This window comes from Panthera uncia, chromosome D4, assembly GCF_023721935.1.
Source record: "Panthera uncia isolate 11264 chromosome D4, Puncia_PCG_1.0, whole genome shotgun sequence".
In the NCBI taxonomy this organism is placed as follows: domain Eukaryota; kingdom Metazoa; phylum Chordata; class Mammalia; order Carnivora; family Felidae; genus Panthera; species Panthera uncia.
This window is the reverse complement of record NC_064807.1, coordinates 5207497-5220445: the sequence shown is the minus strand read 5'-3', so window position 1 is coordinate 5220445 and position 12949 is coordinate 5207497.

The following is a 12949-nucleotide window of genomic DNA, read 5'->3' as shown; positions in this document are numbered from 1 at the left end:
GTTTGACATTAATCATTTAAGTATTGTTATTGTCATTATTATCATTGTCCTCCCAGCTAAGAGACTGAATATAGAAACTCTCAAAGACCAGACCAGAAGAGACAATGGAACTCTGCCCCACGACCTCTGCACACAGCATGGCTTGCTTCTAACCCTAATATGCCTTCCCAACCATCCACATAAGATGCCTCCTTCTGCTTGGCGGGCGTCTAGCATTTCCATGCTAACGACCTCCGATCACACCTACCTAGAACCTCATTTGTTTCCACTACCAAGTTTTCCCATTCTCCCACTTCCTTTGAGTGTCTGCCTAGCACAAGTGAGGGTGGTTGACCTTCTTGCTCCAGCGAGGCGGTCTTTGGTTGTTCCCATTGGGGTGATGGGTCTCAGACGAATTTGCCGGCGTCTGTTTCTTTTAGCCAGATGGCTTGCCCCTTCCTGCCTGGGGCCATGTCTAATTTACTTTCCGCACTTGCCAAATCACCACTCAATACAATTTGCTGAATGATAGAATACATACACTACTGCAAGTCCAGAGCTCTACATTGTCAAGTCCTTTTAGTTCCTGAGCTAGGAGTCAAGGGGCAACTGGCCTGTTCTACCTAACGGAGGTGAAAAGAAGAGAAAAGGGAGAAAGAGAATAGAAAAGTAAAAGATTTGTTCTGGGGATGGAATGGATGGAAGGGGGTGGTCAACGGGTCTGTGACTTGCTAGCTGGACTATGGGTGAGGTGGGGCCAGGTTTTATGGGGCCAGCAGCTCAAGCCCTTTGGGGTCTTCTGGAAGGCAAACAATGAAGATTTAGGTGCAAGCCTTGGAAGAGGTTGGCACAAGTAGGTGCCTCCGCGTTAGGCCTCCTTCCAGGTGAATCTGTCTCTGCATCTGTCGATGGCACAGGTGCGTGTTGCAAAAACAACGTGCCCCTCGTGGCTGACTGAGCTTTGGGGTTAGGAACTGTGAAAAGTGAAACTGAGGCATATTAAGACTTTCAAGAGTTCGGAAGGCGCTCAGTGTAGCAGGCAGAAAGGAGCTTCGTGGAGCTGTACACAACGAAAGACTTATGGGCAGAAGGCAACAGAAACAAGGGAGTTCTACCCTGCAAACGAGGAGGTTGGCTCTTGTATGTTGACTTTTCTTTAGGGGATGACAGGGGTGCACCAGGTCGTTGACCTGACTCCTGCAGATCAGATGCCTCCTGACTGGCTGGTTTAAGATCCCATTTCTGGGAGAGACAACACTGTATGTAAGTGTCGCTTTGCTGACCCAGGGCTTACAATAAACAAGCCATCCATCTTGGACCTCTTGTCTTATTTTTAACAGAACACAGTGAAGAAATCTGAGACCCTGCTGAAAATATCCTGGGGCGGGGGGGGTAAGAAAAGGAGCCCTACCATGAGCCCAAGGTGACAGCTTGTTGTTGTCACCTCTTTTTGTGACACTGTATTTAGAGTTAAGGTCCCATCGTGCTTTTTTATTCATCTAGACCTCTCATTGCACCTTACACAATGTCTTGCAGGCAATATGCAAAAGTGTCCTTGTGTTATCTCAAACACAGAATATTCATCTGTGGCCTAGGGAGAAGTATGAGGCGTTGGGAAATTAAATTAAGCTCCTGTGAATCCCATGCCTAACTTGCAATTGTTCTAGCCGGCCTTATCCTTGCTTCTTCCCTGTTTATAACAACAATTCTGGAGCTCAGCTGTGAGGTTGTCACCTGCTTTGGGAGATGTTTGTTTTCCTTTGTATCAACTGGGTTGTTTAATTACTTCGGTACTAAGTCCACAAAGGCAATTCTTTGGGATAATAAAGAGATGCACAGGAGACCCAAGAAGAGCGAGGAGACCCAAGAAAGAGATCTTTTTAAACTGCCGTTGTTTTGCTTAGGGTGTTATCTCTGGTCTTAATTGCTCAGGAATAGATACGAAACACACAAGCTAGGGGACTTCTAGGAATTAAGTTGAGCTGTTTCTACACCAAACCTTTTAGCTGCAAAGACTAAGATAAGGTTTCCATTATACCATATTTTTTGCCTTAAGGCTTTTTACCTCAAATCTGCTCAGAATGGCATATAAAAAATAAAATAGAACTGATAAGCGTGTGGTGATGAGCCAAGTCCCCCAAGCTCTTAAGTTCCTACCCTCTGTTCCTCTAGCCAGATGTACCCATTGTTGCAGATATGTGTGTTTCCCTGGAAAATTCCACATTGTTTATGTAGAGCACACCCTTCCAGGTTATCTGGCTTGACTCTGTTTGCTCTGAGCTTTTTATTTTAACTATGAATGCTTTAGCTGACTGAAGCAATGCTAAGTAATTCTCGTCTATACACATGCAAATAAATTCTTTTGGTTCGAAGATTCCCCCCCTCCCTTCCCTCATTCTGGTAAAGGGGAGCAAAATGGATTACCCCAAAAACATCCCTCCCTCCGTGGCATAAGGTTTCCGTTGAACTGATTAGTTTTAAGAAACTGCGAGCACAGGAGAAACACAGACACTGAAAACTGAGTACAAGTTATCTTTTGGTAGAAGGTTCTTCTATTTGATAAGGGAAATCTTTTGTGAGCATGTCTCCTCTCCGTACTAGCAAGAGGGGGATCGAATCTCTAGAAACTCTTAACAATGGAGAAGGGACTGACGAAAATCTGCGTAACAACCTTACCCTCATTTACTGTGCTTTGCCTGATAACCTCTCAGAACTGGCCTCCCTGCCACCCAAAATCGTTCTTGTGTCTTTCTCCAAAGATGGCGTTTAAGGCGGTGGCTTGGACCATTTGGGGGACTTGCTCAGTTTTCCTGGGTCTCTCCCATGCATACGGTAGGGACACGTGTCATGAAACATCTGCTTTTGTCTTTCTCCTTATTTTTGTTTTCCTTGGTCTTTTATTTGGGGGCAGGAGGCGGTTCTCAGTCAAGAACCTAGAATGGTAGAGGAAAAATGATTATTTTTCCCTTCCCTACCGTGTAAAAGCCAGTTCTGCCTCCATCAGCAAATTCATTTCAAAATTCCTGACATATGAACGTGTCTATTTTTTGATTCTCCTTCGAGCCAGTTGCATCGTCTGCCTACTTGACTCATTAATAATGAGTTCAAGAAAATCTCGAACACGTATTGATTTTATGCACTAGACACAGGAGTTTACCCTTTTACCTTTCTTCTTTTTTAAACCATCCTTTAAAACCATTTTATACTACGTTCCGCTTAGGTCTTGGAGGGATTACATATGCGGCTTTAAAGAATTCTTTTCGCTGTTTCTTAATTTTTTTTCTTTAGAAAATTTTGAGTCTTCTCTCCTAATTTCTGAGACCTTTCTTTTTAGTAATTAACCCGGAGTTAACCAAACGCAAGGTGAAGAGCACAATCGTTCAGACTTTAGACACCAGAGGAAGCTTGGGTGTCCCCAGGACCACCCTCACTTTAGGACAGATGGTTACAAATTTGGAAGCCCCCATGACCACCTCCAGGCTTGATAACCCACTAGAATGACTCACAGAATTTAGGAAAGCACTATACTTAAGGTAAAGTTTTCTTGTAGTAAATAGATACAAATTAAAATCATCCAAGGAAGAGAGGCCCAGGGCAGAGTCTGAGACAGTTCAAATGCCCAGCTTCCCAAGATGCCATGATTCCTAGAGCTTCCATGGGGCTGTGGATGGAAACACCACATCACAGCCACAATAAGTATCACCAACCAGGGAAGGTCTCTCGAACTCTGAGGCCAGAAATTTATATTATTATTATTATTATTTTGAGAGAGAGAGAGAGCACACTAGCAGGGGAGGGGCAGAGAGAGAGAGAGAAAAGGAGAATCCCAAGCAGGCCCCACACTGTCAGCGCAGAGCCCGACATGGGGTTAGAAGCCAACAACGGATCATGATCTGAGCCAAAAGCAAGAGTTGGACACTCAACTCACTGAGCCATCCAGGCGCCCCAGCCTAGAGCTTTTATTGAGGCCTCAGTACTTAGGCATGATTGGTTCGCTGCCCATTGATTCAAACTAAGCCTCAGGCCCATCTGGTCAGGCTCATCACCCGGAATCACCTTGTTAGCAAAGACCATCAGATGTGGCTTCCAGCGTGCATTGCTGAAGAGCAAAACACTCTCATCACTCGGTCATGATTAAAGCGTAGAATGAAGCTGGGAACAAAGGCCAGACCCGTCTTCAAGAGAGGCCAAATTCCTTACCACACATGTGGGCTGTTTACTTTTGTAACTTTTGGTAATAAACTTGAGTCTGTTCTTCTCATCTCCGGTCCTCTGGAATCCCAGAACGTGAGATGAGAGAACCCCAGTGCCCTTTTGATCCTTTCCTGCCTCCCTCTCCCCACGCTTCCAACTTTTTCAGCTATGCCTTAGCTTTTACACAAAGTTGAGTCTATTTTATGAGTATGAGGTGAGTTTTTCTTTTGATCCAAACGAATTCATCAGCATTGAAACTATGCGTAAACGTTCTTTGCTACAGAGCCTCATCAAATACTTCTGTGTTGACCCCACATCAGGATCCCCGGGCCACTGAGGGAAAAACACCTTCCAGCACTAAGGTAGGTTAGGTCTACACATTTTCCACCACCCACTGAAAATCAAGCCTCGTTTTCCTTTGCCTCACGTTTGGACCACAATTTTCTCCTTCAGCTTTTGTTCCTCCGGGGCTTCTGATCGTTATTTTTTCCTCCCCTTGTCGACAAAGATTATTGTGTCTTCAACACGTCGTCAAAAGCATCCAGCCTCTCAATCCCATTTTCTACTGTGTGTTATCCACTTAGGTTTTAAAGCTGCCCTTCCAGGGGCCCACCGCATCTTCAAGGAGCTTTGTGGTTTTGAAATTTTCCGAGAACTTTGATTATTTCAACACAGGTTTTTGTTCTTGTTTTGTTTTGTTTTTCACGTATTCTTCTCAGAGGTGGATACGTAAGGGTAGGGTGGCACTTTGTGGTGACAGGGTTGTCAGAACCCAAGAAGCGTGGGGATCCCTCAGTCCGCACTGGTATCGAGGAGTACACGGCTTAGAAAAGTTCAACGTGGTCACTGCCTAAACTGATCTCATATCTTCCGATCTGGACTTTTTCTTGTTTTTGTTGACCATGAGAGAACCCGAGCAATTCGTTCAACTTTATCTTGAAGCTCAACTGTTGCATTCATGTTTAAAAATATCTCCCAAGTGTGATTTCAATTCCCTCATTTTTTTCTCACTTTCTTATTATCTCTTTCGGTGAGAAGATTTTACATATGCAATCTTTTCTTGAGTCACCTGGAGGATGCTAATTACAGTTTTTAATAAAATAATTATTTCCGTTGCCTGAATTATTGATTTTTCCTTAGGGGACTGGTTTTTTTTACTTTCCCTATCTTGGTATTTCTCTTACATATTTCCTGCATATTTCTGATGATCTCTGGTTGCACATTTACTTTCAAAGGCAAGGATTAGAGATCACATTGAAAAGAGAGGGCTTGAGGTTACATTTGCCCGGCATAACACGAGATTGAAATGGGATGGGGCGAGGGACCGATGTGGGTAGTGGGGAGAAATGGTCCCCAAGATCCCCAGCCCAGAGTTGCCACTGAGCGATGATAAGGGAGGTGGCCTGGATGACTTGTGCCAAAGGAAAATGTTTTCCCAAGAATTCTCTCCCCAAGGTAGAAGTTGGCCTGGAAACTCTGTTGATGGGGGCTGGGCATAGCAATGATCCGGTTTGCTTTCACTTCTGTAACTGAGATATCGCGCCTTTGGAAGCCCCCCTACCCGTGTTTCTGTCATAGGAATAGGTTCACGCAGAAGGGGAAGACACACACCTGTGTCTGTTCTGCCATTTTCCACCAGATTATTCAGCGATGGCCCCAGAGTGTGTGGATTTTTCATAAGCTAAATTTTACTTGGACTGTAAACAAGGTAAACTTAGGTCTATGTTTGAAGATACCATTTCGTATTTTTCTAAACAGAAATTTCCAAGTTCACACTTTTCCAAAGCCTAGATATTAACAAGGGATCCCACAACTTTTGTGCAGGTCTGTCTCATTGAATCATCCCGAGGGGTTCTGTGACCTCTGAGTCCCTTGTCTCTTTCCTACTTTTTTGTGCCCTGCCCTCTGCTTGAGGCTGACCTGTGTGGAAGACAGCATTGAGTCCCTGTGCCCTCTGGCCAGGGGCCAGCTCTGGTGAGAGAATAGAGACAGGGGGGAGAAGTCAAGCTGTCTGTTTTCCTGGTTCCTTTTCAGTGTGTCCCAGCCCAGGTCCCAAGACAAGAGCTCACGGTTGCTCTCAAGGTGGCCTGTTCTACCTTCCAAATTCTGGTAATCTCTTTCCTGCCATGTGCCTTCCGACCTGGGGGTGGTTACAGGCCTGCGGCTGCCAGCCCTGGGTCCCAGCACTGTCCTCTGTGGCTTCCCTGAAACCTGCCCACACTTTATAATTAGGCCCTTTAATAAGTAAACACTCCTCGAAGAGCCCTCCCTGGTGGATGCCATCTGTTTCCTATTGTTCACCCGACTCACACAGCAGCCTGGTTCGGGATAAAAAAAATATCATTTTTCTGCACAAGGAGAAAGTCATGCCTTTGGGACCGGCTGGGTGATAGGTGCAACTCATTCGTTAAATAATTACAGGGTCTTTGCTCAACGCAGCGTTAGACAATATTCCGGGTGTCCTTGTGTTATTCAACTTTGGTGACATATCAGTGCTAGTCTAATGCACTCACCGTTCCGTGATAAAGTGATGATCACCCAAGTATCTCGGTATTTAACCAAAGAGCCATCATTTGTACTAATTACAAAATGATTTTTTTTTTTTTTTTTTTTTTTTTTTTTGCCATTTTGTGTTTTCATTTACCTTGTTATAAAATGGCCATACTCAAGATCTGGCAGTCTGAACTGCCTAACAAAGGTAAAGACGATCCTAATTCTTTTTTTGTTCATTTATTTTTTTAACCATTTTAACATTTTTTTTAAGTTTATTTATTTTTGAGAGAAAGAGAGTGGGAGAAGGGACAAAGAGATGGGGGGACAGAGGATCCGAAGAGGGCTCCATGCTGACAGCAGAGAGCCCGATGTGGGGCTCAAACTCACAAACTTTGAGATTATGACCTGGGTTGAAGTAGGACACTTAACCAACTGAGCCACCCAGGTGCCCCAGGACAGTCTTAATTCTTAAGATCCTTCTCACCATTGTATGATGTTCTATAGAGATTAGATCTCTGCTGATGGCCCCAAGTCAAACAGCAAGCCTCGTTTCTTACCCCAGTGTAATCCATACAACCCCTACCTTACTCTGCTTAGGTTTTCCCCAAAGCATTTACAACCACCTGACATTTTGTTTGTTTGTTTGTTTGTTTGTTTGTTAAGCTTGTTTGATTCCCCTTAGTGGATATAAGCTTTATGAGGTGAGAGGTTTTGTTTTGTTCCCAGATCTATCCCAAATGCTCAGGACCATGTCTAGTGGTCATCATTTCAAAAATACCTGTCAAATGAAAGAATAACTGATGTGACTTTGGAGCTCAAGAAAGAGATCTAAGTCTTTGGAGATGATGGATAGACAGATAAATAGATAGAGAGACAGAGAGAAAGAGAGAGAGATGATTTCATGATTATCAGCAAAGAAACAGTGGCTGAAAATTCACCGTATATCTGGCCATTCAGAATGTCTGTGAAGGCTGAAGATAGAAGACAGAGGAAAAAGAAGGCTGGAGGGGTCCTGAAAAGGAGGGGCCAGAGAAGAGGGAATCTGGGTGCTAAGTGCTGTCATGGAAAGCAGCGTCATAGAGGAAAAGTAAAGTATTGAGAAGGGAACGGCCATCTAACTTTCAACTGCAGAGGAAGCCCTGGGAAGATCAAGGGACGCGTCCACTGGGCGAAGCACTGAATCACAGTGTTGACTCAGCGCAGTTACAGAGGACTCCAAGATTCTCGTGCCTCGTCCCCCTTCCTCAGGACTGCACATTAGTGTCGTCATGGGATTGGAGAGGGGCTGGTCTCCATCTGCCTCCTATTTAATGTGTGGCTGACACCGGAGGGTCTTCTGGGTCTGCACACAGGTAAACGAAAGAGAGGCAGGGCTGCCCTGAAATCTTTGGCACCATGGCTGGTGGATGTGAGCACCACTGGGTTCCGGAAGCAGAAGAATGGGTGAGCCAGAGGGGAAACACACATGAAAAAGAGTTGCAGAACAGACCCGCAGCCACGGCCAAGTAGAGTGAGTGAGAAATACAAATAAAATTGTGGCGGTGAGCTCTGATGTTTATGAGTGGCTTCTCACGACAGCGAAACTGATTAGTACTCCTTAACTTGCCTGTCTTCTTACTCTGGTGCCTATTCATAAGCGGGCAATCACTTGGCCAAGTACGAGCCAGGCCAATAGGGGTCGGGGCCACAGAGGGCCTCTGAGAGCCAGCAGTCAGGTGAAAGGGATTTAGCAAAGGGGCCTTAGAAGGAGCAGCCTGTCTAGAGTGAAAACCAGAATCCGGTGAACAAGTTACTCTAGACCTGCTGAGTCCAGATGCCGTACGGTCTCTTAGGGTTTGGCAACCCTGTCGTCTTCACCCAGATTTCAGATGGCTAGCCACAGTATTGTTCAAGAACCTGAAGAGCGTTCCTAAAATCTCGTTAATCCAGACGGCATCCAACAAGCATATTATAAATAATTTACAAGAGTAGTTAAGATTTGGGAATTTAATCAGAAATTACAGTTCTTTACTACTCACTCTCCAAGAGTAGAGAAAGCATCTAAGATGTTGCAATACAAACCACTCATAAAAAAGTAGGCCAAGCTGCAATGAACACAAGACAAGTGACTGCCTTCCGTAACTCATGACCCAGCCCAATAGCTAAGGAGGACAGTCATGTTCTGTAGGAATGTACACGATATCTGTACATCGAAATCTGATGCTGTTGCTTAGACACTGTTTTGTCTGACTTACATGACACAACTTTTATGGTGCCATTTTATTTTCTTATAAGTAGACAGTGGCACTAGCTAGAAACTATAAATAATCTGCTCATTAATTCGTCAGTGCCAAGATTTTTGGAAGCCTCATATAAAAGTACTTTAGGTTTCGTTATATCTGCATAAAGAGTGGGCATGTCCACCAAAAGTGTATTTTCTTGACTGCATCAAAAAAATATGGCATCAGAAAGATATAATCATAATTTCAGAACCTGCATGCAATTTTGCATTTAATTTAACCTAGCTTTTGCGTTACGCAGAAATGAATCTCAGATTTTAGGTTTTGGTCTAGAATGGAAATGATAAAGCTAACTCGGAAATGACGATCCATCTTCGTGAATTTGGAGAGAAACTTCTCTATAATGCAAAGTGGCTCAGAAGTTTGGTACTTATCCATGGTATTTAGGCCGTGTAATTTATCAAAATAAATAATTTAGGACAACAGATGTCACAAACAATAATAAATCACATTTTATTATTGTTACTATAAGTAAATAAGTACATAAGGAAACAAGTATTCGAGGAAATAACATCAGACTTGGCGATATCTCTCGACAGTTTATCGCTTTCCTGTTTTATTAACAAATAGTTGACATATGTCAGTGTATGTTGAAGGCATACAGTATGATGTTAGGTTTCCGTATATTATAAAATGATTTCCTCAGTAGGTTTAGTTAATATCAATCACCCTGAATAGATGGAATAGGAGGAAAGAAAAGGTCTCTTCATCAGAAGAACTTTTAGGATCTGTTCTCTGAGCGGTTCTGCCCATCATAGAGCAGTGCTGTAGTCATCATGTTGTACATTATGTCCCTACTTATTTATGTTATGACTTTCTGTTTGCACCTTTTAGCTACCTCCCCGTCCCCGTTCCCCTCCCCAACCTCCTGCCTCAAGTAACCAGAAATTTTACCTTTTTCTGTATGAGTTTGGCAGAGAATTTTTTGTTGTATTTTGTAGTGTTTCTTTAGATTTCACATACATGCAAGATCATATCGTATAGCTCTTTCTATGTCTTTTGATTGGATAATTTAATCTGTTTGCATTTAAAGTAGTTATTTGGGGCGCCTGAGTGGCTCGGTCGGTTGAGCGTCCAACTTCAACTCAGGTCATGATCTCAGGGTTCGCAAGCTCAAGCCCCGCGTCAGGCTCTGTGCTGACAGCTCAGGGCCTGCAGCCTGCTTCGGATTCTGTGTCTCCCTCACCCTCTTCTCCTCCCCAATTTGCACTCTGTCTCTCTCTTTCACTCTCTCTTGAAAATAAATAAACATTTAAAAAAATAATAAGGTAATTAGTGATAGGTAAAGACTTACTCTTGCCATTTTGTTAATTGTTTCCCGGTTGTTTCGTAGAACGATGTTCCTTGTTTCTTGTCTCATCTTTTCTCATGTTTTGATATCTTTTGGTATCGGTAGACTTGTGTCTTCACTGAACCTAAACTTACTGAAAAAGATTATTCAAAATTGTTTGTCTGACAGCTTATAGATCACCCTTTCTTTATAGTCAGTTATTGGATCTTTATTAGCGTCCTTGGGTGGTATCCCATTTACCTGATTTTTTCGTCATCTGTGATACCTTATATTTGTGTCCGCACATTTCAGTAATCGGGCTCCTTTTCCAGACTTCACAGGTTTGCCTCGGCGGAGACAGATCTTTACCAGTCAGCTCAGTTTGGGTTTCTGGACCTGTCTTCCGGTCCCACATCCTCGGGCCGGTGGGGCCTACCGTGATGATCTCCTTTTGGGCAAGGCAACTGTTTGAGCTCTGAGATCGGGGATGGGAGGGTCTGTACCACTGGCTGAGGAAGGTAGTATAGGACTTCTGGCTTGGTTCCCTCCACCAGTGGGGCTATAGGATGGGGCTCTGTGCTTGCCTGGATGACGAGGAGGAGGAGGAGGATTTTGTTGCTGTTGCCTGGATTATTTGATCAGGCTCACTCGTTAGCTTCCTTCCTCGTCACCGTCAGATTCTCAGGGGCTTGAGCCCCACAAACTTCCCTGTAATCCCTGCAGTGTGATATCAGTGTAAGAGCTCCCACGGAGTGACCCACAGTGCTAGGGAAGGCATCCGGGTTCTCTTTTCCCCCTGATGGTACTAGAGGTTCAAGGGAAACCTCTCCATGTGATGCTGCACTGGCCTGGAAGAGGGGCAATGAGGTCTTGTCCCCCCCGGATGCAATCTGTCTCGGTCTCTTTGGTACAGGACACGCCTCACCTCGGACAGCTTCAGGACAGCTTCACCTCGGTGTTCTAGGATTTTCTCAGCGGTGTCTCGATCATGAATGGTTCTTGAGCGATCACGAATGGTTCTTCTCGGGAAGCGGGGGGCAAGTGAGGCACGACTCACGTGCCCCTCTTGGCGACATAACTCTCCTGGCAGTTATTAAAAATAAGTCTCCGGAAAGGGGACAGTCGTGACTCTCATAAACACGTACAACAAACACGTGTTAAAGATCTTACTTCACTCACGAATTAAATGAAATAACCAAGCATCGGGCACACTTGAGGGCAAAACAGGATTTTTCCCACGGGAGGGTCTCTCCCTCTGGGTAGAGTTCATTTGCACGGCCAGAGGCAAGAATTATTCTGCCCTGGTGATCATCACCTACAATTTGCAGAGTTGTAAACTGTAAAGTAGCTCCTATTTTGAGAGTCGGAGGCTGATGACCCCGAAAGGCGTGCTTTGCAGCGAATGCATCCTGTTCTGAGGCACACCTTTCTGAGGCACACGTTTTCCCCCTGGAGCCCCCATCACAGGAATGCTCCCGAGTCAAGCCAATCGTGATGCCACGCGGAATCTGCTGGCCTCTGTCTGCTTCGCGCCCTGCAGCCCTTGGCTGAGCTATCAGAAGGTGGCCAAACCAGCAGTGAGCTGGCCTTTGAGAGGGTCTTGTCTGCCTGCCCTCCGTGCTTTAAGGATGATGGGTTGGTGCCGGCAGAATGTGAAGCCTTCCACAGAGACCCTCTACAATCTGCCAGGGGCTCCTGGGGTCCCTTTCGACGGCAGATGTTTGAAGAATTCCAGATGGCACATCAGAAGAGTTCCTGCTGCAGGACTGGTCACTGGTATGGAAGAAAAACTCTAATTCCATTAGGTAGCAATTTCTTGAAGGAAGGCACCACGCGGTCCCTCCCCGTGTAACATCCTCACGCAGAGTAAGAGACGACAGCCTGGGGGCGCCTGGGTGGCTCCGTTGGTTGAGCATCTTGGGTTTCGGCTCAGGGCACGATCTCACGGTTGGTGGGTTCGAGCCCCGCGTCTTGGGATTCTCTCTCCCTCTCTCTTTGCCCATTCCCTGCTCCCTCTCTCTCTCAAAATAAATAAATAAACATTAGAAAAAAAGAGAGAGATGCCAGACTGGATTTGACCGCGCAGAGGGTATTCACAGGCACGGACTGTTACGCGGGCACAGCATAGATGTGAACTCTGCAGACCACGGTGTGTGAAGTGTTCACGCTCAGGCACGCTTCACGTTGACCTCCCAGTGAACTCTTTCATTCCCCAAGGGATTGTGGCTAACTCCTCGGTCCTACGTTCAGAAGGCAGAGTGTAAGATTTTTTTTTTTAAATGAGAATAATTAACACATATATTCCAGGAGTTGGAGGTTGGGGAGAGCTAGTGGTAAAATTATGCTTACTCACTCTTTTCGGTTCTGAGTTTCTCAACGTTCTGCACCTGTTAAAACCAAGAACTGCGGGCGGTACATTAGAGCGTGCCTTTGCCCGGATACCTACAGTGTTTTTAAAAGAAAACAAATTATATATTCAACTGATGACTAGAAAATTTTCAGAAAGCCTTCCAACAGAAACGCTTTGTTCTCAATGAGCGGTACCGCGTGACCAGGAAACTGACTACGCAAGCCTATGTTCAGAAGATGCGACACCCATTATGTAAAAAAGGCGAGGTCAACGCTAATATGGAGGTCTAGAAAGGTAGCGACCGTTCATTTGACTGGGGTTGGGGTCACGGCCGCATGGACACAATTTGATCTGCGAGGGAAAATGGTTATTAGGAACCGCATT